General features: G+C 37.7%; 1 protein-coding gene and 1 long non-coding RNA gene across 2 annotated transcripts in view; both read right to left on the reverse strand.

The window, feature by feature from the left end:
* ptprfb (protein tyrosine phosphatase receptor type Fb) overlaps positions 1 to 23196 on the reverse strand; it is a 214825-nt gene that overhangs the window by 157488 nt on the left and 34141 nt on the right. The gene's annotated exons all lie outside the window — the stretch shown is intronic.
* On the reverse strand, positions 13911 to 15250 carry LOC135764142 (uncharacterized). The gene is made up of 2 exons (XR_010539704.2): positions 14630 to 15250; positions 13911 to 14119 (listed from the first exon to the last, which is right to left on the reverse strand). It is a non-coding gene; the product is annotated as an uncharacterized lncRNA (long non-coding RNA).

Genomic DNA, 23196 nt, shown 5'->3' on the forward strand with positions numbered 1-23196 from the left:
GTTTGTATGGGGATGAAAATAAAAAAGAAAGAAATTTCCAAAAAAAAAACATGTCACCACACCTCCCAAATTGTATCTGCAAAGTGTCCCATTAATGCTAAACGCTGCCACACAGTCCTGTTATTACATCTGTGTGTACATACAGAGAGTCTTTAATGGCATTCACTCGCTCGCTGGGCGGTTAAAGATAATGAAGCTTCTTCCGACTGAGGCGAGAGGTGCAAAAAAGCACAGCATATGCGAGATAAGACTCTGCGTACGGTAAACTAACCTTGTGCGTGGGTGTCAGAACAAGTGAAGGAGACGCGCGAGTTCAGCGACGCGACCTTCAGTGTTTTCAACATTTGGTGGCAAGAATGCGGCCTATGAGAAAGGGCGAAGAGTCAGACGAGACGTTAGAGGATGAGAAAGCGGCGGCGTAAGAGAGTAACCCTACACCGCAGCTCTCTCTTCTCTTTAAAAATTAAAAACAACACACATTCTCTATTACATTAATCCTGGCGGCCCACGGGCCGCATTCTCCGAGGGGAGAGGCAGAGCGTGTCGCCGAATGCGGCAGACAAATCATTTTTATCTGGGATCCCTGCGGGTATTGACAAACCAGGGATGCATTTAGATAGCCCAATTAAAACGGGGAAATGAACCGACATGAGGCACTTTGAAAACGCTGCAGCCCACTTGTCTTTAGACTCTTCAAAGGCCAGACTCGCCACAGAGAGCAACAGCGATGGTGGGGGGGTTTCTAGTATTGGGGATTCTTCAAAGGGAAGAAAATCTCTGGCATGGGTGAGCAACAGGAGTCAGAGGCAAACCCGAGGCAGCTGAGGTAGGGCAAAACACGGCTTTTAGAGGCCGTTTACACTTGGCATTAACATGCGTTTTCATCGATCGGATCATAAGTGGACAACGTTAGTGACAGGTGTAAACGGTGTTCAAAACGTTTTGAGCTCGTCCACTTTCGACCACTTTCAACCACATTCAGAGGTAGTCGAAACCCCTTCCGATCGGATTGCTTTTGTAGTGTAAATGCACATGTGGTTGAATGTTTTCGAACAGCCACACGGACCGCCTTCTCTCCGCCCATTTCTCTAATTTGAGGTACTAAACACTATGTTTTACGTCTTTCTGACTTCTGGCGCAAACACACAGTGTACAGCAACTAATTTTAGCCTTTCATTGATAAAACTAAAGCGGCTGATCTCTGCAGTTTCATTTTGCATCTTATTTCATTAAATGCGCTGAAATATCAGAGAAAGCTTTAACATATACATGTACAAAACACTGTGCAGCATGTTTACTTCCATCAAAAGCAGTGGACTCTGACATAATATTAGTTTAGTTTGCGTCCATATAAACTCGTCATTACTCCCGCTCAAGATTAAGGCCATGTTTACATTAGAGCATTTGCGTTTTAAAACGGCATTTTAAAATGAAAACGATCCTCGTTTATACTGGCATTTTAAAAAGAATCTTCATCCACACTATACACCACCATAAACGCATGAAACATGACCAATCATGTAACTGGGCATGCGCATAAAAGTGTAAAATAACTTATTACTCTAATAATAGCTTACCTTTGCACGTTTCTGCAGCCTAGGGGTGTGCGATATTGACAAAAAGTCATACCTGGGTCCTTTGCTGGCAACTATAACAGACACTATTTTTGAACCTATAAAAATGTGTTTGGGAAAGTCTTATACTGTTCTATTTCCCCCCTACAACATATTAATATGATTAATAGGTTAATTTTGATTTTATAACTAAACAGAAAGGTCTTTATGATTTAAAAAGAAAGCATTAAAGTGAACAGTACTAAACAGTAGCGAACTTGAAGCAAAAATAAATTTCAGCAAATGCAAACTTCAATCAAGCATAGTAAGAGGTGAAGTATTGCTTTAGCCTACCAGAAATGCTTATTGCATTAATTTTTAAAAGTATGCGAGGTCCGTGCACTTCCTCCGCTAGCAACACACAAATAGCTAAAAGCAAAAGCGCCTAAACGAGCATTATATTAATGACGTTGAGTTTATTGTTTTTATTAATTTATATTCACAAAACGTATCAACAAAACATCGATTAAAATTAAGAGACAAATTATCTGAAACGAAATTCATTTTAAAGGAGCAAACAAAACTTACATTAAACTGGAAAATAATGTCTGACCCATTACAATTCTCCCTTCATATTGGCCTTTACAACGCCTATATGGCGTTTAAAATTACAGTCTATCTTTCGTAAGCTAACTAAATTTAAACAAAACATAAACACTTATACTGTTCTATCTCCCCCCTACAACATATTAATATGATTAATAGGTTAATTTTGATTTTATAACTAAACAGAAAGGTCTTTATGATTTAAAAAGAAAGCATTCAAGTGAACAGTACTAAACAGTAGCGAACTTGAAGCAAAAATAAATTTCCTCAAATGCAAACTTCAATCAAACATAGTAAGAGGTGAAGTATTGCTTTAGCCTACCAGAAATGCTTATTGCATTAATTTTTAAAAGTGTGCGAGGTCCGTGCACGTCCTCCGCTAGCAACACACAAATAGCTAAAAGCCCAAGCGCCTAAACAAGCATTATATTAATGACGTTGAGTTTATTGTTTTTATTAATTTATATTCACAAAACGTATCAACAAAACATCGATTAAAATTAAGAGACAAATTATCTGAAACGAAATTCATTTTAAAGAAGCAAACAAAACTTACATTAAACTGGAAAATAATGTCTGACCCATTACAATTCTCCCTTCATATTGGCCTTTGCAACGCCTACATGGCGTTTAAAATTACAGTCTATCTTTCGTAAGCTAACTAAATTTAAACAAAACATAAACACATTAAACCCAACAATACTCAAACATTAATATAAAACAGACATTATCTATAAGGATACATGTTAACAATCCGATATAGCGTTTATAATAGCTGGTTGCTAGATGTACTATTTTTGGCAAAACCTCCGTTGCAAACCAACATTTACATGAATAAAATAATTTTTACTTTGAAAATGATGCGCTGTCACGTTAACGTCAGCTGTTCGTTTACATAAGACTCCGTCTACGTTCATTTACACTCAGAGCAACGTCTGAGTTCTCAAACTAAAACAGGGTCTTCAGCGTTTGCGAACGAATCCGTTTATGAGGGTCGAAAACGGTGATGTAGTGTAGATGAAAGGCGTAAACGTAGCAAAAGTAACGCGTTTTAAAGCATAAACGCATTAATGTAAACATAGCCTAAATGACAGCAGAGAGACTCGCCCACAGTTTCACAGACCACCCACTCAAAGTATTCAGGAAAGAAGCGGTCGAAAGTGGACAAAAGAGACAGATTTAAATTCCAGGTGTAAACGTGATATGTCTCTCTCGTCCACTTGTGATCCGATTGACAAAAACACATCTTAATACCAAGTGTAAACAGCCCCTCAGACTTCACAGAAGCAGTGACTTCACATGACTGAGATGTCTCTCTGGAAGCCACGCCTCTCTGGACTCATGCTATTTATCTTAATTTGCAGCTCTGGTGCTTCAACGATGATTTGTAATTGGACACATTTATGTAGCACCATGCATTGGTGAGCAGGAAGCATTAATAATGTGCATTTTTAAAATTCATATAATCAGCAGTTACATTTTCTGGGCATAATATTCATAAGTGGTCTAAAATTATTTATCTCTCACTGTTTTGTGCTGTGTTGTCTATAAAGATGACACAACACCTTAAATTTTTTCTCTGCTTCCATTATTCTTTTCTTCTATCCCCATTTACAGTCATAGTATGGAAACACTATTGGTGAAGTATTCCACTTACTGCTTGGTAAAAACACACTGTGCTCCTCCACAGTCCAGCAGCGGGTCAGTAGGGCAAAGAAGTATTGGGGCCACTGTGATGAATACGACAGGGGAGATGAAGGCTGTGCCAGGCCTGAAGAGGGGATACTTTGTTTCTTACTGAGAGTCTCTCTATTGCCTCTCTGCTCTGTTTCTCCTCTACAATGCAACACTGGCTCTATATTCACTCTATAGAACGGACGCTTTATACGCTGGGATACACTCACACTTCAAGTGCATACCAAAACAAAAACAGAGGGTGGATTCATCTGGACCACAAAAAAAAACACAAACAAAATAAAGATATATGATAACGGGAGTATAGCTGGACTCTTTTTACAAGAGCACAAGTCGCAGTAAAATACTGCTGTGCACTAGTAAAATCTATCCTTGTCTGACGATGGAGATTACTATGAACCAACCTGAGAAATATTTCTCCTGACAGTAATTCAGCAATAACGGTATGTGTCCTGTATTTTCTGAGAGCTGAATCAGAACTAGCAAAGCATGATTTGTAAAAGATTTATTCTTTTCAATTGATTCTTTTTAATGAATTGGTCAATTCAGCCTACATCATTTAGACAGTTCTCTCTAGAGGTCGACCGATTTATCGCCCGGGCAGATAATTTGGCCAATTTTTGGCATATTTTAAATTTTTTGCTGCAAAAATAGGCAGATTAATAGGCAGGCACATCTGCGGGCACCTAAGTGTTGTTGTAGAACTTGTGACACTGCTTCCTGTTGCCTGCAAGCAGATCCGTCTGCAGCCACGTCTAATTCACAAACAGCTTTAGTAAACGATGACGTGATCGCGCAAATTTAAAGCATCCAGTACAACAGCGCGACAGGCTTATGTTTCGCAATGCACCGTCCGTGCGGCCACAAAGATTGGGCTCATTTAATGTGATAAATGAGAGATGATCTTTGTTTGCGTAACAGAGAATGAGGAGATCCGCGTCTCTAAACAGTTTCTCTCTGCTCTCCCTCGCGCACATTCCTCACAAACAAAACTGACACGATGGCGAAAGGTCAGAAGACCAAATCATATCCAGTGAGGAAATGTTTTTAGTGTTTTTACAGTAACACTTTGTTACAGTTTTGCATTGCCCAACCTGGATTAGCACACAATGACCCCGATTCACGAACTTGAACCGATTTGTTTGAATAAACGGTTGAAACAACAGATCTGTCCAACACTGAACCCACAAGACGTCACTGTCAGCACAATCCATCACTCATAGCGCTTCAGAAATGAGAATGTAAATGTGTTTTGAGAGTGTTTAGAAAGATTTTCCTAAAATAACGGGCTAAACTAAAAAAATGTAAGTTTACTATGTTAACTTTATGATGATTAAGTCATTTATTAGGTCTACCAAAGAAGGATTTTATCCTACAAAGCAATAAAAGCCATGGTAAAAAAAACTGAGCAAAGAGCAAGAAATGATGACAGCAGAGTGCCAGCCACTGCCAGGTAATATCTCTGATAAATGTAGTGATGCACCGATGTATCGGCCGCCGATATTTATCGGCCGATTTTTGATGAATTCGAAACAATCGGCATATCGGCAATAGCATGAGAAAGGCCGATACCGATTGTTTATTAATTAACTGCATAAAGGCAATGAACTGCATGTCTGTTGTTCAATTAAAATGATTTAATGTTCTGGTGTGCACTATACTTAAGCACTGACAGAAAAGCTTTGTTGAGCTGGCTCAAATGTCTTGGACAATAAAAGAAACAGACTGCACTTTAGTGGGGGAAAAGAAGTCCAACTTTTTTTGAAGTAGCAATCGGTATCGGCATCGGTATCGGCCAGAAGTTGTCTGTTAAAATCTGTATCGGTATCGGCCCAAAAAAATCCTATCGGTGCATCCCTAGATAAATGCATGGTGTGGAGGTGGTTGGAATAATTTAAAAAAATACTTTGGCTTAAATAATGACATTTTTACATTTAAAATATGTTTAGAGACGCGGATCTGCTCATTCTCTAATAATGAAGACATTTTGATTATGTAAAAATACACCGAACATATTGGCCAAGAAAATCGGCATCATATATCGGCCATCGTCTGCCCTGTTTTCTAAATATCAGAATCGGCCAGAGAAAAAAAACATATCGGTCGACCTCTAGTTCACTCACAGACTCACATCAATAACTCTTTAGTAAAATCTAAAACATAAGAAGAAGAGAAGACTATACTGGTTGAATTAGGGCTGCACAATTAATAAGGAATAATTGACAACGGGCCATTGAATTATAAGAAAATAATGCACAGTCATGTGCATTATTTGATGATAATGACTATGTCATTGTTTCACCCATTATTGTAATCCAGATTAGTCTTTCAATTAGATTAATTGTGCAGCCCTATCTTGTAGGATTGTCAAAAGTACCGGGTTTTCGGTACCAAGCCGGTACTAAAAAATAAAAAAGTAATCGATGCAAGTTTTTTTAAAGTTACCGGAACAACCGCGGAACCGGGATCACCCGCAATTGATGCGCCATTTGACAGGTGGTCAGTCGGAAACTTTTCATAGATGCACAAGAAGACGTAAGTCGAGTGCTAATGCAGGGTCACAAAACTCCACAAAATCATTTAAAGATGTGCGGAATGGCGGACTTGCTTACAGAAATACTGGATTCATTAGAGTTCAAGCAGGTGAGCTTCAGTTTTAATTGCGTTTGCATTATGAGTGTTGTAGCATTTTGATGTTGGTTTGAAATAAACCCCCGTTTGTAAACTTTGTAGTAAGTACAGTACCAGTGGAGCTAATGCTCATTCTGTCAGGTGGGCTTATTAACCCTTTAATGCTTTAAAACATTTACATGGGTAAAAAACCCAGGTTCACAGATTTTACACAGCAGAGGTTTTTTGATGACAAGTATATAAAAAATTCTTGTGTTAGAAAGTAATGAATGTTTGGCTAGCAATGTTTGTCGTTTTATGCTTAATACGCATGCAGGTACTCCACTACTTAAATCTATGTATGTAGTCTTTTGTAAATATAATATTATAGCTCAGTTTTGTTAATTAGTGCCAGTCATCTAATGTTGTATGCATCTATGTTCAATAAGTTGTCTTACTGAAGTTTATTGTATTTGTCTTAAGTATCAGAGAATGATGTTCATCAGCATGAAGGACCCCAGCAAACACACACAAATGACAGCTGCTGAAATCTTTTAGCAACAAATACATGTACATTTTATACTTGGGGTATAAATGTCAATGCAGAATGGAAATGCTTTAATTTTATTATTTTATATTGACTTTTGCCATTATTAATACAATTTTGTTTAATTAGCATGTTTTTGTGTTTTGCTTTGGTACCAAAATTTCTACTTGACTACTGAAGTAAACAATTTAGGTCCAACTTTTTGTTCATGAGATCAGCATAAAAAGATATAAACATTTTTATTTCTAAATATGGTTATTGTATATTTTCTATTCTTCCAACAAACAGGTATTTCGTAATAACCTGAGGCTGGGATAAAGCGGATTTGATGCAAAAGTATTTGATGAATGTATAAAACATGTGGAGAGCATGCAATAAATATCATTATCTCATTTTTGACAGAGGTGAGTTTTAGCAACTTTTGCATTTGAGCACTTCAATTATTCTGAAACTCTTCCAACAAGCAGTCATCTCTATGTATTTGGCCTAACTGATCAAAGTTACATAAACGTCCATAAATCGTTCATAATGAGATCCGCAATGTGTAGTAAGTAAACCGGGACAATTACTTGGTAGATTTCTTGTTGACCTTAATAGCACAAGTACACGTTCATCGATTAATAGTGCTCAAGAAATAACAAGGGAGCTTGAGTGACACGATCCTAGATCACCTCATTAGCACAAAACTGAACGTGTTTTTTTTTTATCACAAGTAAACCAAAGTTCCACACCTCAAATGCATCTATTTAAAGAGCTATGCAAGTGGCACCAAAACAATCTTATAGTTTATTGTTAAAACAAACACAACAACAGACTGCTCTGTCACTCAGGTATTGCGTTGTGTATCAGTAGCATTCTCTTCTTTTAATCACACAATAATCGATTCGCTCAGCCCGAGGGAGACTCACAGTCAGTGACTACAATATAACAAGATATAATCATGTCTGATGGTCATCTGATGACGCAAATGCAGATATTACCAAAGGATGAGGCGAAAACATATATTTAAAAAAAAGAATAACAAAGAAAATCCAATATATTAAGTAAACAAACAGAATGGTGGTAACAGACAACGCACCATTGATGGTGAATGGACCAAAGCGACGACTCGCAAACATGCTGCTCGGGCATAGCGTAAATAAACTTCACTCGTCTTTCCGTCTCTGTTCGTCTGGCACGTACACGCTCGGACACACACAAATGAGTGAGCTGCCAAATGAGTGAGTAATCCATCATGGCTGCCATTTAACAGCCCCTCTTTTTAACAAAGCCTTGACGGAAGGGAGGAGATAAGCGTCTGGGTGTGTTAGTGGAAATGTGAGCGTACTTCTTTCAGGCAGACACACACAAATGCACACACACCTGCAGAAGTGTCAGTGGTAGCTGTGAAAGTCACGTTCACTCATCAGTCATCAGATGCCCTCTGAAGAGTGGGGGGTGTGAACTCATGCATAACCTATTCATTCCCCTAACCCGCACCCCTCCCAATAATTCCCCTTCAATGCAAAGCACTGCAAACAGAGATAGAGTGTGTGCTTACAAATAGAGAAATTCTGATGCAGGTTGCAAAAGTAACACTACGAAACATTTATGGCTGGAATATTAGATGTTGCATTGAGATAATATTGGATATTGAAATAGTGGAACCTGTAATTGATCAAGTCAGTCTGTGACCAATGACCATACAGCCTATTCTACACCCTTTGGTCCCTATACAGGCAATTGACATACTTGTACAGCTCATAGATCTGCTGTATTGAGGAATTACTGAAATGCTTGTGCTTGTATGTCAATACTGAGACTAAATAACATAGTTTAATCATACCTCAGTGAGGAATATGATTGTCTCTTTCAAGTCAAATGGAATGGTAAATGGACTGCATTTATATAGTGCTTTCATAGACCCATGGCCATCCACAGTGCTTTACAATTTGCCTCACACATTCACCCATTCACTCACTCATTCATACACTGACAGCGGTGTCAGCCTCGCAAGGCACCAAGCAGCTCGTTGGGAGCAGCTGGGATAAGGTATCTTGTTCAAGGATACCTCGACACTTGGTCAAGTGGAGCCGGGGATTGAACCCCAAACCTTTCGGTTTGTAGACAACCTACATGAACCACTGAGCCACTGCTGTCAAAGGTAGGACCTCTTATGGTTGTTAAATTGACTGATGCAATTCCTTTTTATTTTCAACAATTCATTTCCACCACCTACACGCTTTTTGGAACAAATGAGCAGAATGAAGCTTGTAATCTATTATACAATACTGGATACATTCATCCATTAAATTAAACTATTGTATTGATGTTACCATATTCTCAGTTAGGGCACACACACACACATTCCGAACCGCACTTGAGCTTGTTTGACCCCAAACCCTGGATCGTTTGACTAGTGTGATCGCTCCGTACCGCGCCCAAGGTTGCGAACCGTAGTACTTTAAAGAGTGCCGTCCAAATTATACCGGAGCTACCAAGGAACGATTCACAGTATGCGTATAACAGCGCATGTGCGTGAAAATATTGAGACAGGACACTCCGGCTACAAACAACTACACAAAGAAAATAGACAGCAATTGCACAAACACTATCGCTTTCTCTTATTTTATTTTCACTTCTTCCAAGAACAGAAAGCTGCGGAGCATTTATCATCATCATAATGTTTGATTCCTGTTCTTTGTTTTCTTGAGGTTTGTAAATGTTGGAAATCAGTGCTGCCCTGACGGCCTAGAAGAGTAATAATTTGAAGATAAAATTTGAAATTCAAATGTTAGTTCTGAGGACCAAACAATAGCGTAGGGGTGACTGGGCTTTTTCAGAGCCGTTCCTCGGCTCTAGTCCTAGTCTCCCACTCCATATCAGATCTGCGCTCACCTTTTAAAAACCATCTAAAGTTGAGATCATTGACTTTTCTATGTGTATATTGTTTTGTGATGTTCTTTTATGATGTGCTGTTTTATGATGTTATTGCATTTTCTTATGTATTTATTGTTGTATGAGTGTACAGCACTCTGGTACAACATTCTGTTGTTAAAAATGTGTTCTATAAACAATCTACTACTACTACTACTATTACGAGTAGTTTAACCACGGTTATCTTAACTGTTTCAAAATACATGCCTTAAACGCATTTTATTTTAAGAACAAAAACAGTATATTGCATGCCCATGCAGTACTTAAAGGGTATACTTTCCCGCATTTGTCTCAGTCTCGCATACGCATCTGCAGTGCACACTTTTCCTAAGCATGTAATCTTTCTCTCTCTCTTTATACACAGATATCTTAACTTTAACTTCATGACTGACCCTTTGCAGCAGAAGATATATAAGCTACTTCAAACAATAGATGGTCTTGTACACACTGCAAACTTTCGGGAGTGACAACCGTATTTAAATGAGGGAGGGAATCCCCTAAACGTTTGTTTCATGTCTGTACTGAACAAGACTCACTCCCGAAAATGTGATGATTGACATAGAAATAACCATAGCAACGTTCTGCCGTTTCGCGTGCTTATCACTCACAACTTTGACCAAAATAATCTAACAGCATTGTGTTTTGCAATAAACCTCCGTCTTAGCGTTGTGTATTGTACGCTTCTTTTGTGAGGCTGCTTCACAGCGCCCGGTCTTGCAGTGTTGCCAGGTCCTCTGCTTTTTTGTACGTAAATACCGTTTTGGCGCTTAACCGTCTATGGCTTTTGGCTCATGAAGCGATCAAGTTTTTGGTGTTAATAAAATGTGAAGGTGCCGGTCCAAATATTTTGATCTTTGAAGTAAAGCATTTAGATTTATTTCGGTTTATTATTGGATTTTTCTTGTTTGCTGTTTTTTTTTGTGCAAGATCAGGCAACACTAGTCAGCAAACCTTGTGCCTCTGTCATTTTCTGAACCGCACATACAGAAGACTTGTTCCCCTTCTAGGAATTAATTTTTTCAGAAGAGAGACCTGTCCTATTTATAATGCTCGTTTAAACACTTAATTAACTACTAATTGTTTAGTTCGGTTATGTACAGAGTAAGCAGAGTTTCTGTAAATGCGGTTGTCACTCACTACCTACATTTTGCGGGAGTTAATTCGGTTGTAGAATGCAGTTGTGAGTCCCGTAAATCACTGAAGTGTGTGTGTGTACAGAACAGGATTAAGCATTAAAAGGTGAAGTGACAACCAAATTAATATGCAGTGTGTACTGGACCGATGTCACCTTAATAATCTGATTTCTATAGAGAAACATTTTGTCTGACTGCATGTTTATACATATATTCATAGATATAGAAGAATTATATAATGATGAGAGAAGCCCAGTAAGGCAATATCTTTGTCAAACTGCTTTGAAACAACATGAGTTAAGTATTGTATGTCTGACAGAGATGGATTTTATGCCTTCCTCAGAAGATGAATGGCAAAAACACAACTTTTACAACACTGCTTATTCAATCTACAATAAACAGATGATAATGTTACTAGATTCTAAAGAAAAAGTCATAAAAAAATTCCCTGTATCTTGATACGTATCAACCGTGGTCTGGTATCAGGATACGTATCGTATTGGGAAACTGCTATACACAGCCCTAGCATTGATGTTGGTAAGTCACGTTAGCACTAGGTCAATGCATGATGCACTATAGTTGAACTGTGCAGAGACTGTGTCAGTTGACCAATCAGAACAGAGTAGACTAACAAAAGGTGGGGTTTAGGCAGACTGAATCTTTGAACAGCTTTGCACGAATCGTTTGTGGATCTCTGAGAAATGTTACATTTATATTTTGAGAAAATGACAGTGTTTTTTGACCTTGCATGCATTTAAACCTGTTGTTGGGGACTCCATTAGGAAGCTTAGAAATTGGATTGGCACATCAAGATATAAAAACGGGATTGTTAAAGTAGTGTTTTATCATTAAAATCTGATAATGTCCTATTAATTTTATAGAATGTAAGGCCATACCAATATGGCGGCACAGTGGGTTCACAATTGTGACGTCATGCGCAATCCAGTCATTTATAAAGATCAGTGGTTTTAACTCAAACATTTTTTATTTAATAAAATGCATCCGGTGAATTACAGTAAGGCTGAAAGCACATACTGCAAAAGAATAGACGTCCAAAACCTGGACTGAGTACGGTTTGAACTGAAAAGCAAGAGTCAATTTGTTCAACATTTTTCAAATGTCTTATCCTATAACTGATAACTTACTCAATGGTAACAAGGGAAAGCTATTTCAGGAATACCGCAGCACAAAACCAGAACACAATTAAAGAGGGTTAAGCTGTCAAGATGTGCCATGTTGAACAGGTCCTGTACAGAGCTGAGCACATACAGCATGTTGTTTGAAATAGAGGAAAGCGAACAAGGCAAGCTGTAGGACATTATTTGTTCACTCATGCCACAGGCTGTTCAGAACAGCAGATCCATCAGTTCTATAGAGGAGAAAGTATTAGAAATGCATGTATAATTTGCTCTCAGACTCATAATGGAGTTAAAATACAGAAGAGTCTCTAAAATTATTTTTATATATTGATACTTTAGTTTTTAAAAAGGCTTGCCATTATAGCACATGATGTGTGAATCAATAGTTAGGACACAATGCACAATACTGTATTTATGCTGATGTTTAATGACATTAGGGCTACAACAACTAATCAGTGAGTCGATAATAATCAATTATGAAATGAGTTCAACGAATGTCATTATAGGTTTGTTTGGTCTGTGATGTCACCGACCGCACCATTGCAACAGCGTGAGCTGCGCAGTTATAAAGTCTTTAAGCCATGTTTATACAGAACAGAGCAGTGGGAGTTACATGAAGACAACACGGTGACTGACAGGATGAGGGTGGAAGCAAAAGCACAATGTTTAATTTCTTTATGTAATTTAAGTGACTTTGTCTTTGTTTGGACCAGATTTTCATAATCGATTAATTGTTGCAGACCATATTAGTAATAGAAATATAACAAAAATGTAATTATTTTACAGAGCTGTTTGTGAACATAGAAATACGCTTTGATAATAACCTCCATCTCTCTCACATTCTTTTATCTCTCTTATACCCCAATGGTATCTTCAAATTCAATGCAAGGACAACAGAGGTTTATTAAAGAAAGCGTCATTTATTTAAAACTGGCAGCAAAACATTTTTCTTGCAAGCAACAAATTGCTAATATGTTATAACAGTACACAGCACTTCACAGCTCAGATTTGTCATTAGGGAAGGACAAAACAACAAAAGACTGGGATGGTAAGCAGAACGATGCTCAATATATACATTTGGATCAGAGCAAATAGAGTGTACTTTCTGACATTATGCTCAAGGAATGGACATAGACATCATGTTGGCTGTTTTCTCTTAAAGGAGCGGTGAATCAAATACTCAATTTTAACTTGATAATTTGTTATATAAGAGGTCATCATAGTTAAATGAACATCCTGCAAGTTTCAGAACTGAAAACGTCCGTGCTACTGAAATATAACAGTTTTTGGCACCAAGCCAGTAAAACAAGCCAGTGTGGAATTCGGAAATCTATGACGTCAAAGTAGAATTGAAGCACCGCCCCATAGCCAAATACACTGTAAAAAATAAATTGTTAGCTCAATGAATTATTTTTTAGTAACTAGTTCCACAGAAATTTTACGTTCACTCAATTTCTGTCACCAAAGTGTTACCTGGATTTTTTAGTTGGCCCAAATTTGGCTCAAATATAAAAAAGTATGTTGGCTCAATTAGCTTTATAGTTCATTCAACTAAAATGTTTTAATCAGTTGAATCTTTAAAAACTTATTCACTCAATGTTTTATGTGTTACTTCAATTAATATTTATTATTTGGGATTTTTTTAATAACATTTTTAAATTATTTATCAAATAATTTATGCTGGTGTTGTAAACAAAATAATTAACTTCAGTCACATAAAAACAAAAGCTTTTTATTCACTTATCATACAGACTGAACATACAGAATTAAGTCTTCTTTAAATAGAGGGCATAAAACAGTCCAAAAAGCCTCCAAAGTCAGTCAGAACATCTCCAGGGCCATTTAGGAGACTTTCCTCAGCCAGTCCAAGCGGAGACTGTCTCGCTATGTCTCGGGTCTGCCTCTCACATCATCTCCGCTCTGGTTTGATAAACAGAGGAATATAAACACACACACACATACATAAATAACATGTTTAATATAATAAAGTTTGACGGTGAAAGACTTTATTCCCTAAATAACGTTAATGTTAGGCCAAATTTCCCTCAGACATCACACATAATTAAACACTATTGGGCGGTTTTCTCGGACAGGGCTTTTCACTGACTAAAATAACTTACTGACATCTCTTAACATATGAGTGCTATTGTTTTATCTCAAAATGCACGCCAGTATTGTATTATATAAGGTTTGTTTGTAAAAATGTCCCAATTATAATAAAGACCGAGTTCTAAACTCTGTCCGGTAAACCAACCCTATAACGTTATCCAGGCTTTTTATCTTAACTAAAATAGCTCCACTTTACTTCGGTCACATAACATAACACACTTCTAATATATCTTTACAAAAATATAATTACAAAAACGTCGAGTATTTGCGTCTTTGTCAATTAATATATTCTAAAATTAACATTTAATTACAAACACTTACCTGACGTGAACTTGAGGAAACGGCTGACTTGTGTCCTCCCTTGTGTGAATCAGTAAGTGATTCCAGCTGTTGCGTGCGGATTGATCTCAGATGAAATGACCTGTGATCCAGATCCTTCCGAGATAAAACATTTTAAATTCAAAATACACAGACGCACGCGCATACATACATACATACATACATACATGTACACGCGCGAGCACGCGCGCGCGCACACACGCACGCACACGGGTACACACACGGGTATATTTAGAAGTTTTAAGATTGTTATGATATTGGGACTATTTCTCCACTCGCACCTTCAGCTCTGAAGTTCAAATTCGCAGGCAGTACGCAGCCCAGTTATAACAAATGTGAAAGATATGAAATATCATTCAACAGCGATATCATTTAAGTGCAATCCTAAAATATGATTTAAAACATACCGGTAAACCTTTTATTATTAAGTATAAGAAATTAAAATGAATTAAATCGCATGTTTAAACGCCACAGAGATATCAGAGCCAGCAGTCGATTTCTGATGGGCTTGCCGAGGCGAGGCTGCGCTGGGCGGGGTGTGAGCGCTTAAGTGTCTGTGATTTTCTGGAGCTCTTCTGGAGCTCTTCTCCGTCCGAAATGTTCCGAGCACATTTTTAAATAGACGCTATCTATATTAACCGACCGCATATTTAAACTTAAAGCACATACATTCACGCCTGAACAAATCTTAAAATTACATTTTGTTACCAAATAACAGTAATATTATGAGCATTTTGTTGTCAGGAAACATAGCTGTCATAAGTCCACATATTGACCAGATTTGTCTTAATTAGTTCAGTCAACATAGCCATTCTGAATGTTGACTGAATTTGGAAATAACCATTCACTTAATGTTTTAAACACAGATTTATCTAGACTTAAAATAATATGTCTACTCAACTAAGCCCAAACAAGAAAATTGGTTCAACTTATATATTTTTGCCCTTCCAACATTTCATTAATTGGATTTTTTACAGTGTACAAGGATCACTTTTGTAGCCCCGCCCACAGCTTCGCGTGACACATGTGTGTCTCAACAAGTAAATATGTCTTTAAAGATTGACAAATGTAACCAAAATGACTTTTAAATACATTTTTTCTGAGAGACTTTTATTTTGACGCGGTGATCTGTTATGATAGACTGGAAACGCATTTTCGGTTGTGGAAGAACCGCGTGGGAACAACACAGAAGCTAAATACTTTAATTCGGAGGCTTGAAACATAACATTAAATGCGTGGAAAAAGTTAGCTTTTTAAGAAGTTCCAGCTCGTGTGGGGAGTATTTGTTAACTTTGTGTACACGGATTCATTCGTAAAGAAGTCGATGCTGGATTTGCAGAGAGACTGTGATTAAAAGCACCACTTATATTGGATCTGACAACAATGACACAGCATTATACACAGTAAGACATTTTACTTTAAGTTACTGCGTTTCACTATTGCTTTGTTAGAAGATATTGCTTGATATGTCCTGTTGTAACATCCGTGTCTAAACACGTTTGTTTGACTGTTTTAATTTAATAAAAACATTAAACGATTAATAAAGGTACAACACTTAACAATACGACTGTAATTTAAAGGTAGAAATATACAAAGTTAGTTATAAGGAAGGATTTAGCAGCCGCAGTTTACATTCTGATGCCCGTTTACTGTGTTGTATACGGTAATTTAGGCGAGTTACGTTTGAAGGGTCAAACACTCAACAAAGCTTATTTTTTATCATATAACTGTGGTATTTAACATTACGTGAACGTAAAAGCAACCTCACAAGCACAATCGAAATATACAAAGTTATTGATAAGGATTTATTAGCCGCAGTTTAGATTCTGATGCGCGCTTACTGTGTTGTATACGGTAATTTAGTCACGTCGAGTTTTGTTTCTACTTTAATATACGTATTGTCATTTATGTGTATCATATTTAGCACCCAGAATCTTTTGTGGCTCAAACATATTTGTGTTCGGCTGCTATTTTTATCACATTAATGTTTTTAAAACATTTGCCCACATGTAATGACGGGGAATGAAGCCGTCCAATCATAGCAGTGGGTGTTTACGTCCAGGCCTTCAATGCGGCCCGCCCCTTCAAACGAACCATTTCTCCAGACAGCCACTAATCTATGTTACAAAATAGCCTATTACTTATTGCTTTTGATGTTTTTGAATGTAAAAACCACGCGGACATCATAAGTAGACATCAGGCAACAGTATAAAACAATAAAATCGACAAATTCACCGCCCCTTTAAGTATTAGACTGTGTCTGTATCATCGAGAGATTAGGAAAGCACATGCTGCTACATTCTTTCATGTCTACTCTCCCCCTCCTAAATGCATGCAGAAACATACTAGAGCTAGACGGTCATGATGGGATATGGCAGATGGGTGAAATAGCACACAACACTGGTATGACCTTGAATACCCTTTGTCACCATGGACAAAAGACTACTTAGTAGTAAGGATGGGCGATTTTGCATTGTTTGCGATGATACAGATAAAGCAAAGTAATGAAGTATTTATGTCCAAAAGCCATTCACAGTTCATGTGCAGAGCGAAAACAAGTAATGACGGAATATAGACACGTATAAAATCACTAGCTTTCTCTTAATGATGATGATGATGAGATGATCCAATTCCTCACGTTTCGGGTGCCGCGTCTGTCAAGGAGGAGCATTGACTCCGGGGTTCGCAGCTTGATCTGTTATATTAAGAGTGTGTTTCACTATCTCTCTCTGACTCCCTATCTCTAAAGATATGGAGGTGCTCACAATAGTTTTGTGCGCACGCCTTAAGCGGTTTCTAGTTTGGTAACACTCATGCAAGGTTATCATCACCAGTGCGGTCACCAAGATAAACTTGGATAGGTGCGACGCCGTGATTGCTTTTTAACAACGAATCAAGCGCAGTGTTCCCGCCACAAACTGTCTAAATCTTTATTCCAAAATCTAAAAGTCATGAAAGAATCCATATTCAGCTTTTGTGTTTACACCACTGATCTATATAAATGACTGGATTGCGCATGACATCACACTTGTGAAGCCACCGCGCCGCAATGTTGGTATACCCAAACGTTCTATTAAATCAATGGACGTTATCAGATTTTAATGATAAAACATCACTTTACTTGTCTTCGTTTTTATATGTGAAGTTACCCTGTACATTATTACAACACAAACGTCCTAAGCATGTAAATAGTTATTTACTGAAAGTTGTACATTTTGCGTTTTAATCAGTTATTATACATTCATCTTTATTACGGTATCAGATCAGCAGACAGACCGCAGCATATTTAGTATTAATGACAATAAACGTGCTCATTCTGAAATCTAAATAAATAATCATGCTTTGTACCGTTTCTAGTTTTGTAATTATGTTATCTAAACTTACAAGTTACCTAAACATATTTAGAGAAATAACGCTGACCGTCACAGTGTAGCTGAATGTCTCAAAAAAAACTTTATTTATACCCGTGTCATTAACAAATGCAGCAGACACACTCACCTTAACGTTTTTTTATAAATCCATTATCCTGCCCGATTAAAACATAAACATTGCAAATAACACCAGAATTAACAAATAATTAACGTACACATATCCTAAAAATTAACCTTGTGTAACTGATACGCTGTAAAGGGAGTACATTTTGATCATGATTTTGAATGGAAGTCAATGACGCTCTCTGCCGGTTGGGTATACCAAGATGGCGGCTCGAACTCTGCTCTGGCTTCACCTCACGCAGTTACGTCAAACGTTCTATGCGCAATCCAGTCATTTATATAGATCAGTGGTTTACACCTACTATTATAAATATTTGTTTATTCTTAAAGAACCTATATTCACATTATTTACGGGATGAATATATTGAGATACATTTTAAAGTCCATATCACCCATCCGTACTGATTAATCTAACTAACTAATTTGGGAATGAATAGGGTGAATAAATAGAGTGTTTTCAGTTCTCCTGACTGGACACATTTCACATGTACAACTTACAGATGCAACTTCCCAGTTAGGGTTTCATCCTGCTGACAATCTTAACAACTAAATCACAGCATGGCAATTAAAATACCAGTGCTAAACATAAAATATTTAACAAATCCAGTGGGGTATCCAGTGGGGTATTATAAGCTTTTTGCTTAAAATAATCTTTGTCTCAACCGTCATATTTCTAGTGGCCCTACGCTTGCTGATCCCATCTGACAGGCTGAGCGAAACGAGAGACAAACCGTAATGCAATTTACCTAGTGGATCCCTATGTGCCTCGGACGCCTCGCCACTCAGTGGGACCTTACCACTAGGAAAACGCTCAGATCAATTCATGTCTCGGTAATGAGTTTTGTCATGTGTGTTATATCAGCTATAATATAAAGCAGTGGCAAGCTCCGAGTCAGGATTTTACTCAACTACTCCCACAAATGACCACAGAATTGGACCACACATGTACAACAACAGTGCTAATAATGTACAGCATGGGTTTCAGAAGGTATGTGGCAGATACGTAATATATAAAGGTCCTCAGTTGGTAATATTTAGTCCCAAATGGGGGTTACAGGTACCAGAGAGATTGATTTTATTCTTGAGCAAGCCACCTAAATCAAAGTTGCATTCAACTTTAAGACGTTCTGTTTTAAAACTATGAAAATGAAGAAAAAAATCAAATAACATGCTAATGCTAACTAATATCTAATTAAGAAACAAAACATCCAAAAAATTACATTAAGTACCCAGATTGATTTTTTGATTTGTTTCAGTAACACGGTAATACCAAGGAATTTATTAAAGAACCATGTAAACACTACAGTACATGAATACTGTGGTTATCCAATAGCATGACTGCATTAGTTTTAACACTGCCAGCATTATACAGGAATAACTTCTAAGGTTTTTCCTGGCAGCACAACTTTAAGCACTTTATTATCATGAGAAACTTCATTACTAAACTTGTAGATGTTAATGTCGTAACTGACAAATGCAACTTGGCACTTCTGTGTTGTACAGGGTCATATCCAGCATTGATATTTAATTGGGGAAAGCTTGGAATTTATGTAATGCACCTGTGGTCCCTTGGCCTAAGGCCATAGCAGCATTTCCAACAGCTTAGCTCCTCACAAAACTGAGATTAAAAAATTGGAGAGTTGGCGATTTGGATACCACGCATTTCCCATCTGGTCCTGAACCGGACAATAGAGACATTCATGTGGTAAACGGATAAGTCTGGGAACTGGACCAGTGCAGACTGTAACACATCGCCTCACAAGAGAGAGAACTGCTGACTCTGGTAACGCCTTGTCGGTCTATTTGGGGACTCTGGGTCTTTTAACCTTGAGACTATAAGGGTCAAAGCAATTTACTTCCTAAATTGCGACGTTCAGGGCAGCCCACAGGAAGCTCAATGTCCTATGCAGAAAAGTCATTACAGTTATGATTATCTACTGAAATATATCATTTGAAATCATCCAATAGGGCCAGTTAGATTTATTACATGCTTGGGTGATCACAGATATCGAAGATCATTATGCTAGTTTAAGCATTGCAGTGATAGCTCTGTAAAAAATGGGATAAAAATGCCACAAAATATATAATATATGTCAAATCTGCCTTACTTTAAGATCATCCTCCACTGTCTGTCATTGAAGACTATGTAGCAATGTACAGTACTGCCACAGAGAGTGAAAAACATTGAGACAGACAGTTCAGCTTAGACTGCTGAGAGACGTCTGAGAGACACGCTGCACGTCCCCGCAGTCATCTCACTGGCAGAAGGGCTGAACTTTAACCTGTGAACATCGTAACTAATGGAAAGTCAACAATCTCCCTTCACAGATGGCAAGGGGCCATAGAGTGGAAATAATAACAACAGGGGTCTCAGGAGCCAAACAGGCATAGTTTAAGCAAACAGTAGACCTTGGCAAAATAAATGTATTTTTTGTTTAAAGATGTTGTAAGTGATGTTAGCAGGTCTGGAACTTAACTTAATTAGACATAGACATTCTTTCCAAAGCCATGCTTTACAAATTTGTTAAATCAATGAAGTAATGAGAGCTGAAGCAGAAACTTGTCATCAGTGTTATCAAAACCAACAAACTAGGGGTGGCACGGTCCATGAAAAAAATCCGAACCGTTCGGTTCGCTTGTCTCGGTTCGGAGCGCGTGTGTGCCGCACGGTTCAACGGTTCATGGCATGCGCAATGTAGTCTCATGCCCTGTATGTGACCTCAGATTGCGTGTTTCCCTTTCGCGCGAAAGAAGAGGTGACTGGTTTGGAGTATAAGTAACTGCAGGTTATGTTACGTGTAGAAATGGTAAGTGGGAGAGAAAAGGAAGTCTGCCCGCAGTTGGAGGATGCGCCAGCGTCGTATAAGTTTGGTGTGTGGAAACATGTTTTTATTTCATGTTACTTATGATGACAGTGGAAATAAAACAATAGATTGAACTGCAGTCTATGGGTTGAATGTGCTCGAACAGCCACAGGAGATCGCCTTCTCTCCGACCATTTATCTGAGGTACTGAACACAATGTTTTACGTCTTTTCGTATTCAGCGCTATTTTTAGCCTTTCATTGATAAAATTAAAGCGGCTGATTTCCGCGTAGTTTCATTTTGCTAGCGTGTGAAAGTTGCGCGATCTTATTTCAGAAATTGCCCCTCAAAGTAATCAGGACAGAAGTGGTCAAAAGTGGACAAAAGAGACGGATTTAAATATTACAAGTGTAAAGGTTATGTTTCTCTCTCGTCCACATATACTCTCAGTATTAATGCAGCCTCTCAGTGATAAACCTAAGAGCTACACTGAAGTTGGCATTTTAATAAATGCAAGTTATCTTTGTGTGCTAAAAATGCACATAAAGTTCATGTAGATGGCAATACACATTCTCTTTTTTGCCAAATAAATGAAAAGCATGTTGAAATCATCAATGTCTTCCCTCTTGCTCTATCAAAACCTCATCTGGCTTTCTCAGGGATGGTCCCAATAATGTGCTTAAAGTCAAATTCATTTTGTGCATGATTACATAACTTTTTTTTAATACTGTATCCTAAATTATGGATAATTAATACATTAATAAGATAAAACATTTCTGGAGTGTTAAAAATTTAAAGAAAAAATAACAACAAGAACCGTACTGAACCGAGAACCGTGACCATAGAACCGTGATACGAACCGAACCGAGGGTTTTGTGAACCGTGCCACCCCTACAACAAACTGACACCTGCTTTTAAAACCTCAGCTACCACACTCCCATATACATCATGTTATGTGAACACACAAAATAACTGGTAGACAGAAAGTTGTTTCTGATTGAATGCAGAAAGTATCTGGCCTACACTGTCAGAAATGGTCATAAATGGTCCCCATATGTCACTGGGACAGTACCCATTAAAAAGGACCTAATACAGCATGTGCTATTCAGGTACATTTTGTACTAATATGCACTCTTTGGTTCTAAAATGTTCATCTGAGGTACTAATATGAACTAATTAGGTACAAATGTGTACTTTTTAAAAGTGTAGTGTCCCAGTGACAGCCAAGATTTCTTTTGTTTACAGAAATCTTTTGCTGTATTATTGATAGGAATGATATTTAAGTACATTTAATTCAGACACATCTGTCAGGTCAGACCATTTATGTTGGGCGCACAAAAAGCCAAACATTCCCCTGTAAGAAATTTAAATTCATCATTCTCCTTATAACATAAATAGAATAAAAATACAAATTTTTGGCATGAGAATATTATAGTGATTCATAAAGTGTCTTTACCTGAAAATACTATTATCCCTAAGCAGCCTGCATGGTGTAAAATATCCAGCAAATGTAGAAAAAATCCCCATATTTCCCAAAATGAGGCATTAGCACAGAATGTAACCTGAACTCCAAATAGCTGAATTAAGACAAGTTTTCACAGCCAGCTGTAGACAGGCAGCACATTCCTAAGGGCCACCTGTGCACAGGACGATTGATGACCTGGCTGGCACCGTCAATTGTTATGCTTCTGCTCCCATTACATCACCATCTTAGATAGCTGGGAAATTCATCTCCCATTGTCAGATATCATGATTATAAGGAGGTCACTGGAAGTCCCCAGCTGGAGAGGTTCAGTGTTACATTGGTATTACTGTACTGTACGAGTTAACTTTATCAAAGTGATGGAGATAAGTGGTCTTCTCCTTGAGGGCTATCTATTTGCATTTAGCTCTTTGCATTAATTATACAGGCCTTCACAAATAGGATACATTCAAGGATGAGGAGTAACATCGGCTTGTGACAAAGTGCTTACTGTGAAATATACAAATGGGAACTGACAATTCCTGTGATAGTTCATATATCCTCATGAATTAAACTACATCACAGCCACAACACAGACTGAATACTACACACAAAAGCATAATTCATTAATACAACGCACACTTTTGGTTGTATTACAAATAATACAGAAACTATCTGTAAATAACTGAACTTAATGCTAGTAGCATTTCCACATTTTTTCATTTTTCTCATAGGAAAAAAGTCATATTGGTGCCTATTAGGGGTGTAACGATTAACCATGCAAATGCG

The sequence above is a fragment of the Paramisgurnus dabryanus genome, chromosome 6 (assembly GCF_030506205.2).
Source record: "Paramisgurnus dabryanus chromosome 6, PD_genome_1.1, whole genome shotgun sequence".
NCBI lineage: Eukaryota > Metazoa > Chordata > Actinopteri > Cypriniformes > Cobitidae > Paramisgurnus > Paramisgurnus dabryanus.